This window comes from Sapajus apella, unplaced genomic scaffold, assembly GCF_009761245.1.
Source record: "Sapajus apella isolate SASKATOON/1434 unplaced genomic scaffold, GSC_monkey_1.0 scaffold40, whole genome shotgun sequence".
In the NCBI taxonomy this organism is placed as follows: Eukaryota; Metazoa; Chordata; class Mammalia; order Primates; family Cebidae; genus Sapajus; species Sapajus apella.
This window is the reverse complement of record NW_022436980.1, coordinates 15512022-15529884: the sequence shown is the minus strand read 5'-3', so window position 1 is coordinate 15529884 and position 17863 is coordinate 15512022.

Here is a 17863-nt window from a genome sequence, read left to right as displayed (position 1 = left end):
TCCATCAAAAGGTTAGCATTTTGTTTTCATGTTAATAAACATCAAAAATGGTCACAGTTATTTATTAACTTATTCTTTTAAAGGAAATAGCCATTGATCTGCATTGTAGCATATACTCCTCATACATAAGAAGATAGAAAGTCATATGATTCTATCCCAGGTCATATATTGAGATAAATACCTGCTGGTGATGTGTAATGCTATTTTAAGCATAATATTTAAGAAGATTTAAATAAATTTAGAAGAGTTGATAAAATGCTTTATTTCTTTTTTACTCTTTTCTTCAAATTTAACCCTGTCTCCAACTCCAGGGTTAAATCTTAAATGGACTAAGACCATTATAAAACCCCCAAGTCATGTTTCAAGTGACTGGTTTAAATAAGGGTATTCGACACAATTTTGGCCAATAAAGCGTGAGAGGAGTTCTACTAGGAACTTCTGAGGAAAGTTCCTTACTGATATAAAGAAAGACATTTATACTGACATTGGCATATGTGCATCTAAGGCCTGGAAACACAACAGCTGTGGTCACAAATGGGACCAGGTAAGGAAAACCCCAACACACAGAGGAAACAGAATATGAAGATTGAAGTTCTGTACTCATTGATGACATTTTTAATTAAACTATCTCTGGAGCTGCTCACCTTACAACATTCCATTATGAGAGACTGTAAATATTAATTACTGTTTCGGCTATTTGAGTTGGATTTATATATATATATATATATTTAGCTGAAAACCACAACCACCTAACTGGAAAGAAAACAAAAGAACTACATCATAAATTTGGTCTTCAATGGGAGAAAGAGAATCATGAATTCAGGAGGGATTGAAAAGATTTTTTAAACTATTTATTAAAATCTGCCTAGTAGCATTTTGGTTTTGTCAAAAGAGCACTGAATATGTTTTAAAAATATTTTATACTGAAATTTCACATACTCAGAAGCCATCAATGTAAAAAGAGGCTGGATCCCTTTTGTATTAGTCCACTCTCACATTGCCATAAAGAAATACATGTGACTAGGTAATTTATAAAGAAATGAAGTTTAATTGGCTCACAGTTCAGCAGGCTATAAGGGAAGCATAATACTGTCATCTGCTTGGCTTCTGGGAAGGCCTTGGGAAACTTACAAATATGGTTGAAGTAGGAGCCAGCACTACACATGCCCAGATAACAGAAAGAGAGTGGCAGAGTCGGGGAGGTGTCACACACTTTTAAGCAACCAGATATCAGGAGAACTCACCATGATGATGACAGCATCAAGGTGGGGATGGTGTTCAACCATGAGAAACCATCCTCACAAGGTGCCCTTTTATCTTCTATTAAGTAAATGTGAACTGTATAAAGAGCAATTTCTTTGAAAGGATGTTGGATACTAAAAGCTCCAAAGCTCCATTATGAGTTACCTATTAGAGTAAGTGTTATAGGTTTATAACAGGAGATCTGATCCATTTTGTTTTATATAAACAGACTGGTAATTGCCTTTCAGTTTCTGAATGTGAAATCAGAATGGGAATGCTTTATAGTTGGTCAAATTATCACATTAATGTCCATGATAAACTCAGTGTTTCTAATTGCACAAATTCATAAATTGGGAAGATTCCAAAACAAATCCAGCCTGAGACAGAAGTAATACTATCCTACGACAGAAGTAGTATATTTAGGATTGATTTTGAGCAGATCCAGACTGTACAAATTAGCTACACAAATAAGTGGTTCAGACTCCTATGTCATCTATCACTTTTGTATCTATGTCTCTCCCTTAGCTCAGAACTCTGGCCTTATATAAGGTTCTCTATGTTCATCTATCAAAGAAAGAATAATGGCTAAGTACAGTGGCTCATGCCATGCCTGTAACCCTAGCACTTTGAGAGGCAAAAGCAGACAGATAGCTTGAGCTCAGGAGTTCAAGACCAGCCTGGGCAACATGGCAAACCCTGTCTCTACAAAAAAAAAAAAAAAAAAAAAAAAGGAATAAACTTAGGCTTGATTCATAGAATAAGTCTGCTTGATATGCCAATCCCAACTGAAAACTGATGCAATTGTACTGTAACTACAAGGAAGGGTAACCCTGAAAAACAGGCTAATTTCAACTTGCATAATATTCTAAAATTTCTTCTGACATATACTACAATATGCATAACTTTTAAAGCTAGTTAATGTTCCATTGTATAAATTTTCTTCTGACATATACTAATTTATGCATAACTTTTAAAGCTGATTAATATTCCATTGTATTTATATAACTTTGCTTATCCATATATCTTTCAGTGGCTTTATAAAACAAGTTACTGTCTAGTGTCCTTTAATTTCAACCTGCAGGACACTTTTGAGCATTTCTTATAGCACAGGTCCAAAGGCAACAAATTTTCTCACCTTGTGTTTATCTGGGAATGACATAATTTTCCCCTCACTTTTGAAGGACAGTTTTGCTAAATATAGGATTCTTGGTTGGCTGAGTTTTTTTTTTTTTTTTTTTTTTTGCTTGTTTGTTTTTCTGTTCTAGCACTTTGAATATACTAGCCCACTGCCTTCTGGCCTCCAATGTATCTGATAAGAAATATATATTAATTCTATTGAGGATCACTTAAATGTGAGGTATTTAATCTTTCTTGCTGCTTTCAAGAAAGTTTGATTATAATGTGTTTCAATGTAGGTCCCTTTAAGTTCACCTTGTTTAGAGTTTGTCACAATTCTTGGATATATATATTCATGTATTTCTTCAAATTTGGAAAGTTTTAGCCATTACTTCTTCAAATATTCTCTCCTTTTTCTCTTTCTTTTCTCTTTTGAGAACAGCCACAATGAATATATTTGTCCACTTTCAGTGTCCCAAAGATTCTTTATGCTCTGTCCACCTTTCTTCAATTATTTTTTTTTCTATTTCTCAGGCTCTATTACTTCCATTCTTCTAGCTTCAAATTCAGCAGCTCTCTTTTCTGCCTACTTAAATATGCCTTGAAATACCTGTAGTGAACTTGTCGTTTCAGTTATTGTACTTTTCAACTCCAGTATTCTTCTTCTTGTTTCCTTTTATATCTTCTATCTCTTTATTGATATTTTCCTTGGGCTCATCCATCCTTTTATTAACATTCTCTACATCTTCTTTTACTTCTTTTAACTTCTTTAAGATAGTTGCTTTAATGCCTTTGTGTAATAGATCTGCCATAGATCTTTATCAACATCAGTTTCTGTTGATTTATTTATTTTTTTCTTTGAATGGACTATAATTTTCTGAATTTTTTGTAGGCCTTATTAATTTTTGTTGAAAACTGGACATTTGAAGAATAGTAATTATATATAATTATATTATATTATATAATTTTATAATCTGGAAATCAGATTCCTCCATTCCCCAGAGTTTGCTGGGTTTTGTTAATATTTGTCTTTATTATATTTTAAATTGCTGTAAGCTATCTTTGAATCATGGATCAGTCTGTGGTATAAACTTATGGTCTCCTGTATTTTTTTAGCCTGTCACTTTTGCTGGGTATGTGCAGACACTTTCTAATTTTCCCTGATGTGCAGTTGCTTTTGAATCCTATCCTTTAATATCTGGGTACCAAAAAGATCAAAAGCTAAAAATGAAAGTATGAAAGATTTAAGTCCTCTCAACATCATTTAAGCTAAAGGGGTAGTGGGATGCAAAATGGGGTAAGGTGCAAAAGCAATGTTCCCCTGCTTTTTTGTCTGCAACTCTGTGATTAAAAGCAGCAGCCAGTGATCAGTGCAGATCTCCAGCATTTGGAGGGCTCAGTCCTTTTTGCACCCAATGGATCCTGTTAGCTGTGTGGAAGCTGCTCCAGTTGTGTGCACAGCTGCCTGAGATAGAGTATAGGGTGGGGTATGGGTAGCTGCTACTGTGCTAAGAGCTGAAATTAACTTCAATTTACGGTCCAAGATTTCCCCTAAAAATTTCAAGCCTTCAATAGACCCCTGAGTTCCAAAACAGTTATATTATACAGATTCTGCCTATGTAATTGTTATCTAATTGGGAAACTGGATTCCTGGTGCTTTCTACTGCATCATTTTCCCAGAATCCTCCTCTCAGCTACATTTTGTGAAGAGAAAATTGATCCATGATAAGAACTCATTTGGATTTATGGGCAGTGTCTCATTATTTGACTAACTGGCCAGGGACCTGAAGAAGAAAGATTGAATAATTGGAAATAAGCAGTTGAGAAAAAACAGCATTTGGAGGGACTGCATACAAAATACCAAACAATTCATTAGTGGTTGGCCAGAAAGAGTAATGAAATGAACTCAGAATTTTGAGATATCATCATGGAAATTACACCCTGCAATGATAGAGCAATATCCTTCAGAATGCATAACCCAGTGGCCACTGTATGGTACTGTATTTCCATTAGAAAAAATGCATGGGCCCATGAACCAAGTAAAGTGACTCATCTGCCTCCTGAATTCCAGCAACCCACTTGGAATTTCTGCTTTGTTTCCTGACATATCTGGACTCTTCAAAGCTTGAAGTCTTCAATCTCAAAAGAATGATACTTCCATCAGAGGACACAATAGAGGCAGCCATGACTACTATCAGATTGAGACTCTTATTCCAATGCATCATCAGTCAAAGAAAAAAAATTATCATACTAGCAGAAGCATTTGACCCTTGCCATAATTAGGAGTTAGGGTTGAGCTAGGAAGAATGTTAGACACTCAGGTCATACACTGAGGTAGTTATGTATACTAAGTAGAACAGCTTTGTGAATTAAGAATGAAAAATAACTGTGTCAAAGATTGGTCCAGTGAGAGCAGAACTTCTACCACATTAGTATGTGCAGTGAAGATCACAGTGACAATTAAGATGTATAGAAAATTAGAAGTATTTTTCCATTTCTTTTTGTTAGACTAGGTAAATCACCCAGAACTCTTGAATGATTCTGGAAAAGATGCAGTAACTACCAATAAGCATGACTGAGATTCTGTTTCCTGGATACTACAAAAAATATAAGGTTCCAGCCAGATTTTTAAAATTTGGTTATAAATAAAAATAAGTTACTTTTATTCATTCTATGTATTGTCATGTTATGGAACAAGTTCCTACTCAGTATCTTTCCAAATACTATATATAGTTTTATTTCACTTGGTAATAATGATACTAAACCAGGAGATCTACTAGACAAAGATCTGCCTCTAAATTACTAAAATCCATGTAAAATACTAAAATGCTTTTTTTGGACATTTCTTTAAGTATGTAATTCATTTACACAAGAGGTCTTCAAAAAGTTCATGGAAAGTGCACATTAGGAAAAAACTACATATGGATTTCAAAACAGGCTTTTTCACCGCAATAAATGTATACTAACTTGTTACAACATGTCTGAACAGGATTTAGTTTCAAGTACGTAAAAGGATCAGTTTGAAAAGAACCCCTATCAGAGCAACATGAATTCTGCTAAAATTGAAGCAAGAACAACATAAAGTTTATGGCAAATGTTGTACAGAAGAATGGTAAAATTATTAATGCTTTACAAAAAGTATATGTAGACAATGCTTCCAAGAAATAATTAGTTTACAAATGGATAACTCATTTTAGAAATAATTAGATGATGTTGAAGATGAAGCTGGCTGTGGCAGAGCATCCACATCAATTTGCAAGAAAAAAATCCATCTTGTTCATGACTTAGTTGAAAAGGATCAGCAGTTAACAGAGAAACATTAGCCAACACCACAGACATCTCAAGGGGTTCAGCTTACAGAATTTTGGCTAAATAATTAAAGTGGAGTAAATTTTACACTTGATGAGTGCCAGAACCGTGGCACCCAAATCAGCTGTCGACAAAACTAGAGCTTTTCAATGGACATCTTAAACAAGCAATATCAAGATCCTGGAGTTCTTTGAAAAATAATAATAAGAGATGAACTATGTCTTTGCCAGTATGATCCTCAAGATAAAGCACAACTGTGACAATGGCTACCAAGAAGTGAAAGTGGTCCAGTCAAAGCAAAACAGAAGTAGTCAAGAGCAAAGATCATGGCAACAAGTTTTTGGAATGCTTAAGGAATTTTTCTTGCTGACTTTCTGGAGGATTATAAAACAACAATATCTGCTTATTAAGAGAGTGTTTTGAGAAAGTCAGTAATAAGTTTGGCGGAAAAATGCTTAGAAAAGTCTCACCAGAGTCCTATTCCATGATGACAATGTTCCTGCTTACTCCTTTCTTCACTCAAGAGCAATTTTGTGAGAGTTTCAATGGGAAATAATTAGGAATGCCACCTTATAGTTCTGATTTGCCTCCTTCTGACTTATTTTTGTTTCCTAATCTAAAAAATCTTTAAAGGACACCTATTATTCTTTAGTTAATATGTAAAAAAGTTTGTATTGGTATGGTTAAATTCCAAGAAGCCTCAGTTATTTAGGGATGGACTAAATGGCTGATATTATCACTTATCAAAGTATCTTGAACTTGATGGAGCTTATGTTGAGAAATAAGATTTATATTTTTTATTTTTATATTTTATTTTCTCCATGAAGTTTTTGAAGTGCCTTTATGTGTGTATATGAGATGTATGTATATGTGTATGTATATGTATAAATAAAAAAGGTATATACATGTTTATATATTTATATATATCTTTTTATAACCAGATACTCAAGATCCAATTATTTGCATTTTTTAGTATTTTCTTTTAATATTGTCTTGAGAGCTTGTTTGGAGGTTCTAGCAAGGGAGTGCAGCTACTCGTATACCTTTGAAGACCAGTCCTCCTCTATTGGGGATGGTCATCCTCTGCAACCTAGGGTGCAGCTTCAGGAGGAATGCACATGGAGCAGTGAGAGAGGAAGGCAACACCTCCCTAGTGAGCCAGATCAGTCAAATCAACCCTGGTGATCAATGGGGTGACAGATGTCCCAGCCAGATCGCCCTCACATCCTTCTTTTAATATTTTCTAAAATGTTTAAAGTATTTTTCCTTTTTAGTCATGTTTTTATATCTTTTCAATTGTAGAAGATGCTTGGAAAGAGATGGGTCTATGTTTAAAGGCTAGTTTAGCAGTGATTTTTCTAGCTATGTAAACTTGGGCAAGTTATTAAATTCTTTAGCACTTAGTTTATCAGTGTAACTAATTTAAAATTATTCTTTATCGATCATAATTCCTACCCTACAGGGTTCTTGTGAGTATTAGATGAAACAATTTATGCAAAATATCTAGCATATAACTGGCACTAGGTGGATTTTACTCTTTCAAAAAGGAATAATTACTCTACATATCCTATAATAGGCGTTTTTTTTAAATGTCATTAATGGATCCCAGAGTTATGACATATATAGGGCCCACAGAGTTTATAGTGTTTCTTTGTTACTCATTGGTTATAAACATCTATTGTGAGGCTGCCCAGGTCAATCCTCATAGATGTACCATGTAGTCCTTTTTTGAAGGCCTAGAAAGAGTGCAGTTTCCTCCTGCTATTCTCAATTCATACTTCCCATTCGTAGACAATACCTCTATAGCTTGTGCGAAAATTTCCTAATCTCCCTGCTTGTTTCCAAGTGCTTTTCCTCACCCATCCCCACCACACCTCTATACCCATGTATTAATTAGGAATAGGCTAAGCTGTGAATAACAGGAACCCAAAATGACAGTGGCTAAATAAAAGCACAATTCTCTGTTATGCAGATGTCAGCAGTGGTTTTTCCTGAAGTGATAGAAAGTATCTGTTACAATAATCTTCCTACTGCATTGTTCGGGTATTCTTGACCACCGCTACCAAGACAAACTCATGACCCAAGACAGCCACACTTACTTCAGTTATTATGCCTACATTCAGGAAGACAGATGAGGCAAATAAGTAAATAGACGCAAAGTGTAGATGCAAATTGACTTTGAAGAAAAGTGCCCAAATCTGAATTATAATACATTATCCTAAATGAAATTTATTCACCTGTCCAAACCTAATTTGCAAAGAAGGGTAGGAAATAATGTTATTTTTTTCTAGGCAGAAATGTCTAGAACTAAAAGTGTAACTATTCCTATGGAAGAAGGGGAAAAGAGATATTGGAGAAAATTAACATTATCTGGCATGATCCACCACAATCTGCCTGACTTAGCCTGAAAATTATCTAAATCTTCCTCAAGGCTTTGGCTTATGGAACATAAAAATCAGTAAGGTGTGTAGACTATTTCCACCTTTTGCCCTTCTTCATATCTCTTCTGAGGCACTAAACAGGAGCAGGCCTCCTTCATAAATAGATAAAATTCAAGGGGAAATGAAGCTTAAATTAACATCTGAAAAATTATGGAATTATATATGTCAAGTGGCTGACTTAACAGGCACTCAACAAGTACTCAATAAGAGGTAGTCATTATAAATTATTATCCTGATTAATCCAGGGTATTATACAAAGCACATGATATTTTTTTAAAAATCCATATAGTGGTACACTATTACTCTCAGATTCTTCCTGGTCTATTGTTACATTTAATTTATATATAACTTTAAAGGGGAAAAAACAAATGAATAAATATATAACCCCTACTTACAACTCATGAAATTTTCCTTTATAGGCACATCTACCATCAGAACACAGCATTTTTTGCTTATTTTGTTTAGATATTGATATAATCTACACATGTGTTAGTGATAATGACAATGTATTATAGTGGAAAGAAACCTTGGGCTAGAAATCACAAATAAATTACTGAAAGAAAATACTAATACAATTGTTAGTTATTTCTTTGACTTTGGTCAAGTAAATAATGTTTAAAGTTTTTAACAAAATTTTCTGCAATTAATCAATTTATATTCCTGTTTTAATATTTGTTTCTATTCCAGGGTACCTTATTTATTCTACAGATGAATCATTAACATTGAATACAACCAAGAGCACCACAACTCATGTGTGAAGAAAGCATCTCTAACACATATATTTTCTCCATAAAGTACATCATATCCTTCTTGTGCTTAGGAACACTGGACAGCACTTCTCACAGTGTTTCAGGAACATTTTAAACAGCAAATCATCAAAAATATCACAAAAAGTATGAAAAATATGGCATTGATAGACTAAAAAAGGACTCAATTTACAGCATCAGACAATACAAGAAGGCAGAACTACTACTAACTTTTTCAGTCTGAGCTAGGAACATGTACATTGGCAATTGAAATTTTTTACCATTCTGCACATGTGCATGTCCACAAATGACTGTGAACACATGCTTAAAGTATTAATTGGTGATTATAAATAAATTTTATCAAGTAGGTGAATCTGAAAATAATGAGAATTAACTATCCACACACAAACATCATCTCCCCAATACAAACATACATATTTACATAAAAGTAAGTCATATATTTTTTGCCCCACCTACCCCGCCCAAAAGTAAGTCATATTTTAATAACAGTATAATATTCCACAGTATGAGTGTACTGCATTTATTTAAGCATCGTTGAATGCATACTTATTCTGTCAATATTCCCTTTTGAATATTTGTGTTGATGCCAATATTTTATCTCTATAAGCAATGCTGCAATAAATATCCATGCACATTTACCCTCAAAACATTTATATTTATGGAAACTTATGAAAAATGACATTGCTGCAAAAGACTATTGTTTTGTGTAAAATAAAAGAGTATTGTTTTTATTTGAATATATAGTTCTTTAAAAATAATGTTTTTAATGTAGCAATTGACACTCTAATTGGAAATATATAGAAGCACCAATTTAAAGGAAAGTTACTTAACCTAGTTTTCCATACTTCATTTGTGAAAAAGTAAGAACACATCAATTTCACATAATTGTAATAAATCTATGAAATAATATATGTGGAAATACTATATATGCTTAAGTGATACCTATCTACTTACTTGAAGTTGCCCTGTTATGAGCATTCCATTAAAACAACGAATCAATATTTAACCATTTTCCTTATGGGCCTTCTTCAGGATATTTACATTTATTATTATTTTATCCTTATCTTTTTTCTGAGAGGAGGTAAATAACATTTTCTTTATGTATTTTGTTGAATAATTCTACTTTTTGTTTAAAATTATAAAAGGATAAACTTTTCTAGAAACAATTCTAACGGCCAAATAATGATCAAACATGTATATGAATATATCACTATATTTATATTGCCCTATATAAGACATTCAGATTTTTTCGCTAACATTATATTCAATTAACCTTATTGCTGTATAATAGTACAATAAATGAAACTCATTTAAATTGTGCAATTCAATGAATTTTGACAGTTATATACATTTTAAAGCCATTACTGCAATCAAGATACAGAACATTTTCTCTCCCTAAAAGAATTTTCTCATGCCCTTATATAGTCAGTTTCTTCTTCCACTCTAGAACCCTCAAATGGAATGATCTGCTTTCTGTCACAAATCTGTAGATTTGTCTGCATTTTATAGAAGTTCATGTAAATGGAACTATAGTTGTGTGAACTTTTTTCTGTCTGGCATCTTTCAATGAGGATACTATTTTTGATTCTCATACATGTTGTGTGTATGCCTGGTGCATTTTTATTGCCAAGTGGTGTGCCATTTCTTGAGTATACTATCATTTTGATAATCCATTTACACAGTGATGGAAATCTGAGTGTTTTCCACTTTGTACCAATTTATAATAAAGCTGCTATGAACATTGATGTATAAATCTTTGTGTGTTCAGATGCTTTCACTGTGAAAATACAAGATACTGCGGTGATTACATATTTAACTTTACAAGGAAACTAACAAATAGTTATCTAAAAGTGTGTGTGTCACTTCCCATTTTTACCAGAAGTGTATGAGGAGGGTTCCAGTTTCTCCATATTCTCACCAATGTTACTCTTCTTAAGGTTTTTAATTACAGCTATGTTAATGTATATATAATGATATTTCATTGTGGTTTTAATTTGCATTGTCCCAATGACCAATGATGCTGAATATTTTTCATCTTCTTTCTAGCCATTTATATATCTTTTTTGTAAAATTATCATTTAAATATTTTGTCTACTTTTTATTAGTTTGTTCTGTTTAAACCTTTAAATATTTTAAGAGTTTTAAGAATGCTTTACATATTCTTGAAACATGTTCTTTGCCAGATAATATGTCTTAAATAGTTTCTCTATTTTCGTTGTTTGTTTTTTTACTTTTATAATGGCATACTTTGAAAACAAATTTTTTACTTTTATAAAAGTTTAATTTATCATTATGTATGTTCCTTTTCAGTTAATTTTTCTAAATAATATGAGGTAAGGACTGAGTTCATTTTTTAAATATTACTATCCAGATGTTCCAGCACTATTTTTTTAAGAAAGCCCTTTCCTCATTATATTGCCTTAGCACATTTCTCAAAAATCAATTTACCATATACATGTTTATTTATTTCTAGATTCTATATTTTTAAATGAATCTATATTTATGTTTTCACAAATAACACACATATCTTGATTATGGTAGCATTAGTAAAAATCTTGAAATCCAGTATTATGACTCCTTCAACTTCGTTCTTTTTAAATTGGTTTTCTATTTCATTTGCATTCTCATTTAAATTTTAAAATCAACCTGTCAAAACTGGTTGAGATATTTTAGTCTTTTATTTCTGGTCTTTTTCAATTATATGTCTTTTACTTATTTTTGGCTTACTGAAATTGCTAAGACTGCCAATAGAAATCTTGACATTTTTGTCTTGGCCCCATTCTTAGAGAAAAAAACAGTTTTTCTCCATTAAGTATATTACCTATAAAATTTCCATTAATATCTTTAATCAGGACAGGGAAATTTCTTCTAATTCACAGTTAGCCGAAAATTTGCAACTTCACTGGATATTGATTTGGTCAAGTGCTTTTTTTTTTGACGCATCATCATTTTTATATTCCTGGAGTTGATAAGTAAATATTTTGTTAAAGTTGTTTTATGTATGTTCATGAAAGATATTAATATATATTTTTTCCTTGAAATATCTTTGCCTGGTTTAGGTATCAGAGTATTACAGGTATCATAAAATAAAATGAGTTTGGATGTATTCACTCCTTATCTGTTTTCTGAAATAATTTTAGTCTTTTCTGAAATAATTTATGTAAGATTGGCATTCTTTCTTTCTACAATTTTTTTTTGAGAACTCACCAGTGAAAGTCTCTGAATCTGAGATTGATTAACAGGAAAGGTTAAATTTTGAATAAAATACACTTTGTTAATTAGAGGTATTCAGAATTTCTATTTATTATATTGTCAGTTTTGTAATTTGTACTTTCAATAAATTTTTCCAGTTCAAATAAGTTGTCAAACATATTAGTATAAAGTTTTAAATAATACTATTGTTTTAAAGATTTTAAAGTCTGTATTAGCATCTTCTCTTTCATTCCTGATATTTATAATATTGCTTTCTTTTAAAATATTGTAATCAGTCTTTCTAACAGGGGATGGTAAGCCACAGTTCATGGTCAAATCTATCTCGCTACTTGTTTTAGTAACACCCCAGACTAAGAATGACTTTTATAATTTTAAATATTTGAAAAAATACCAGAAGTAGAAATGCATTTTGTAATAAACCAAGATTATATAAAATTCAAATTTCAATGTCAATAAAGTTTTATTGGAACACACCTGTGTACATTTATTTACAAATGATCTATGCTTGCTTTTATGCTACATCAACAGAGTTGAGTATTTGTAACAGAGATCTCATGGCAGTAAGTCTTAAGAAGTATATCATTTATCCCTTTTCTGAAAATGCTTGCTAATATGAGTTTAGGATTTTATCAATTTTATTGATATTTCAAAAAAAAGCCATCATTTACTTTTACTGATTTTTCTCTACTGGACATCTATTTTCTGTCTTGCCAGCTTCTGCTATTATCTTTATTATTTCTTCCACATGATACTGAATTAATTTTTCTCCACCATTTTTAACTTTTCAAGATGGAATCATTCATTATTGACTTTCTTGTTTTCTTATATAAGCATTTAAAAATACAAAATTTTCTCTAAGCAAATATAAGCTGTAGACCAAATATCTCAATATGTTGTATTTTTGTTTTTATGCAATCTATTTTACAAAATATTGGTGACTTCTCTTTGTTGTGTAAAATGGAAATATTTAATTCCAAATATTGAGGTATTTTCTACATGTTATGGATTATTTATAATATAATCTTGTTGTAGTCAGAGAATATGGTTTATAATAATTTAATATTTTGAAGTCTATTAAGACATTCTTATGGTCCACTATGAAGTTTACCTTGGTGACTGTTCTGTGTATACTTAAAATTATACTCTTCAGTTGTTGGTTGGTGTAGTCTATAAATACCATTTAGTTAAATATGGTTGACCAATGCATTCTGATTTTTATATATTGATTTGGTGTTTAATTGAGCTATTAATTACTGAGAGACTTGTTTTAAGTCTCCCACTATGACTGTGGATTTGTGCATTTATCACTTTAGTTCTGTCAATATTTACATCATGTATGTTAAAGCTTTATACTATGGTTTGAATGTATGCCCTCCAAAATCAAGTATTGGAACATAATACCCAATGAGATGGTATTAATAACTGACTTTTAAGAGGTCATGGGGGCTTATCCCATCATGAATGGGATTAGGGTTCTTATAGAAAAGGCTTCACACAGCATTCAGCTTTCACTTGCCCTTCTACATTCCACTATGGTGAAGACACAGAGTTTCTCCTCTTAAGAGGATCTAGGACCAGATTACCATCTTGGAAGCAGAGGTCAGCCCTCCCCAGACAACCAAAGTGATAGCACTTTGGTCTTCAACTTGCCAGCTTTCAGAACTGTGAGAAATACATTTCTATCATTTATAAATTACCTAGTCTGAAGTATTTTGTTATAACAGCAAAAACAGACTGAAACAATAAAATTATTAGGTGTTTATATATTGGTAATTGCTGTATTCCTAATATTTTAATTCTCTTCTTATTAGAATTGCCTTTTTTCTATCAACAAGGCATCAATAAGATGCCTTGTCTTGAACAAATGCTGCCTGAAATTAATATTGCCACTCCAATATTTTCATGCTTAGTATTGGTATGGTATGGAATTTTTCATTCTTTAACTATCTGTGTCTTTTTATTTAAGTGCATCTCTTCAAGATAAAACATTATTGATTCTTGCTTTTATACTCAGTCAATATCTGAATTTTGATTGAAGCTTTTAATCCATTTGTACATAAATTACAGATATGAGTTTATGCTTCAATTTACTATTCATTTTCTATATATAACATATTTTTCTTTGTTCCTCATCTCCTGCCTTCCTTAGTTTTAATATCTACTTAAATTTCTTTATTTTTGCCTATCTGCCAATTTTTGAATTATTTTTAATGATTTAGTTATTAAAATAATCTCATTTAAATTATCCTCATCTATATAGAGTTAATAGTGAAACACATCAAATAAAATACAGAAAACTTATGACAGTATATAATCATCTTTTCCTCCACCAACCCTTAGTAATATTATTGACATATGTACCTGGTCTATCTATCTACCTATCTATCTATCTAGATAAAATATAAATTCATAAATGGTGTTATGATTTTTGCTTTAAATTATCATATGTATTTTTAAAAATTATCACATAAACACATATACTCTGTTTATGTATACTGTTAATATATGGTATCATTTATATCCACTACATGTTTAGCATTTCCAGTGCTCTTCACTTCTTTGCATAGGTTTAAGTTGCTACATAATATCATTTATCTTTCATCTAAAGTCTTGTGTTAACCATTTTGCAGATCAGGCCCACTGGCAACAAATATTCCTGTTATTTTTTGTAGGATAGTTTTACTATAATTCTTATTTGGTATTTTTTTTTTTAGCACTTTGACTACATCAATCCAATATCTCCTAGCCATCACAGTCTCAGGTTAGAAGTGAGTCATTAATTATATGATTAATTCCCTTTATGCAAATTTGCATTCCTCTGGATGCTTTCAAGATTTTCTCTTAATATTTGGCTTTCTGAAGGATGACTATGATATGCCTTGGAGTATGTGTGAATATTTATCTTGTTTGGGGTATATCAAGTTTCTTCATTATGCAAGTAAATGTTTTACATGAGATTTTGGTGGATTTTGGTCATTAATTGTTTTGACATTTCTTTTTCTTCATTGTTTTATCTTACGAATGTTTTCTTCTTGGACATTTATATGTCTTTTAGGGAGAAATGTCTACTCAGTTCCATTGTTTACTTTTTAATCAAGGTTATTTGAGGATTTTTGGTGTTGAGTAATGAGTTATAAGAGTTCCTTATATATTTTGGATATTAATGCTATCAGATATATGGTATACAATTATTTTCTCCCATTCTGTTGGTTGCCCTTCAGTTTGGTGATTGTCTTCTTTGTTGTGCAAAAACTTCTAGTTTGATGTAACCCTACTTATCTGTTGTTATCTTTTGTTGCCCATGCTTTTAAATTCATAGGCAAGAAATCATTACTGAAGTCAATGTCCAGAAACTTTTTCCTGGTTCTTTTTGTTTGTTTGTTTTTTCTTTTCTAGGAGTTTAATGGTTTCTGGTTTATTTAAGTCTTTAACCCATTTTGAGTTGATTGTTGTATATGGTATAAGATCAGGGTCCAGTTTCACTGTTTTGCATGTATAGAAGTTTCCCCAGCATCATTTATTAATGAGACTATTTTTTCCTCATTGTCTATTCTTGGCACCCTTGTCAAAATCAGTTGACCATATACGTAGAGTTTGATTTCTAGGCTATCTGTTCCATTTGTCTATATATCTGATTTCATGCCAGTATCAGGCTTCGTTTCTCTTGCTCAAAATTGCTCTGGTTATTTAGGTTCCATATAAATTGTATGCTTGTTTTTTCTACTGTAAAGAGTGCCACTGAGATTTTGTAGGAATTACGCAGAATCTATAAACTGCTTTGGGTACTGTGAACATTTTAACGATATTATTTTATTTTATTTTATTTTATACTGAGTCTTGCTCTGTCGCCATGCTGGAGTGCAGTGGCTGGAGTGCAGTGGCGCAATCTCGACTCACTGCAACATCAGCCTCCTGGGTCCAAGCGATTCTTCTGCCTCAGCCTCCCGAGTAGCTGGGACCACCGGCGTGCTGGTTAATTTTTGTATTTTTAGTAGAGACGGGGTTTCACCATGGCCAGGATAGTCTCCATCTCTTGACCGCCTGATCTACCCACCTTGGCCTCCCAAGTATTAAATTCTTATAATTCATAAGTATGGATGTCTTTCCACTCATTTGTATTAGCTTTTTTAAATTTTTAAATCAGTGTTTTACAGTTTTCAGTGTACAGTCTTACACCTCTTTGGTTAAGTTTATTCTTAGTTACAAAAAGTAAAAATAGAATTGCCAGGTGATCAAGTAGCCCCATTTCTGGATACATAGTCTAAGGAATTAAAGTCCAGATTTTGAAGAAATATTTATATTTCCATGTTCATTATAGCATTATTCACAATAAGATGAAAACAACTGAAATATTCATAAATGGATTAAAAATGTAATATCTATATATACAATGGAATATTTTTATTCAACATTAAAAAGGAGAAGCAAATTGTGCCACTTTCAACAACATGGATGAACTTGGAGGACATTATGTTGAATGAAATAAGCCAGACACAGAAAGACAAATACTGCATGTTAACACTTATATGATGTATCTAAAATAATCAAATTCATAGAAGCAGAGAGTGGAATGGTAGTTGCCAAAGGAGGAGACAAGGAGATATTAGTCAAAGAGTACAAAAAGTTCCTGTTATATGAGATTTATAAGTCCCAGAGAACTACTGTACAGCATAGTGCTTACAGCTAACAGTATTGTATTATACACTTAAGAATTTGCTCAGGGTCCATCTTAAGTGTTTTCATCACAAGAAAATAACAATAATAATAAATAAGAGGGCTGGAGCGAGATTTTCTAGGCAATAGTCTTACGGCATAGATTGTCATGATGCTTTCCATAGTGTATACTTACATCCAAACTTTTTAAGTTGCACAGACTAATTATGTATTCCTTCTTCTTTGTCAAAAAAGATAATGATTTTGTAAAAATTTCTAAAGAAAGTGTTAGTTAACTCAATGCAAAATAATATTTGAAAATGTCACAATATGACTAGGTGAAAAGGTTTCCAAGAATAAAAGTTGGTCCAATATAAAAAAAAAAAATCTACCAATATAATTCTCCAAATTAACAGAAAAAAAAAATATCGTAAGGGTTAATTTCATGTCAACTTGACTAGCAAAGGGATGCCCAGATAGCTGTTAAAACACTATTTCTGACTGTATCTGTAAGGGTGTTTCTGTAAGAGGTTAGCATTTAAATAAGTATCCTGAGTAAAGAAAATCCACTGCCACCAGTGTGAGTGGGCACATTTAAGGCCTTGAAGGACCTGAATAACACAGGAAGGGAGAACTCATTCTCTGTCATCTTGAGCTGGGATATCCATCTTCTCCTGACCTCTGACAGAATAGCTACTGGTTCTTGGAATTTTGAACTAGGGAACTGATATCAGAACTCACCCTCCACCCCTGTCAAACACACACATTCCATTCCACCTTTACCCCTACCCCAATTTTCTAGGCCTTTTGACTCAAATTGAATTATACCACTGGCTTTTCTAATTCTCCAGCTTATATATGGCATGTTGCAGAACTTTTGGCCTGCATAATCGCATAAGCCAATTCCCATAATATATATACTGTGTCCTGTATCCATAACTTCATATGCTACTGGTTACGTTCCTTTAGAGAATTCTGAATAATACAACCATTTCAAGAAACAATTATTAATAATTTTAAACGTCTACACAAATTAAATAGATAAAAGCTTCCTGACTTGGTAAAAACTGTATATTAAAAATCAACAGTAAATATATAACAATAATAGAGGCACTTTATTTT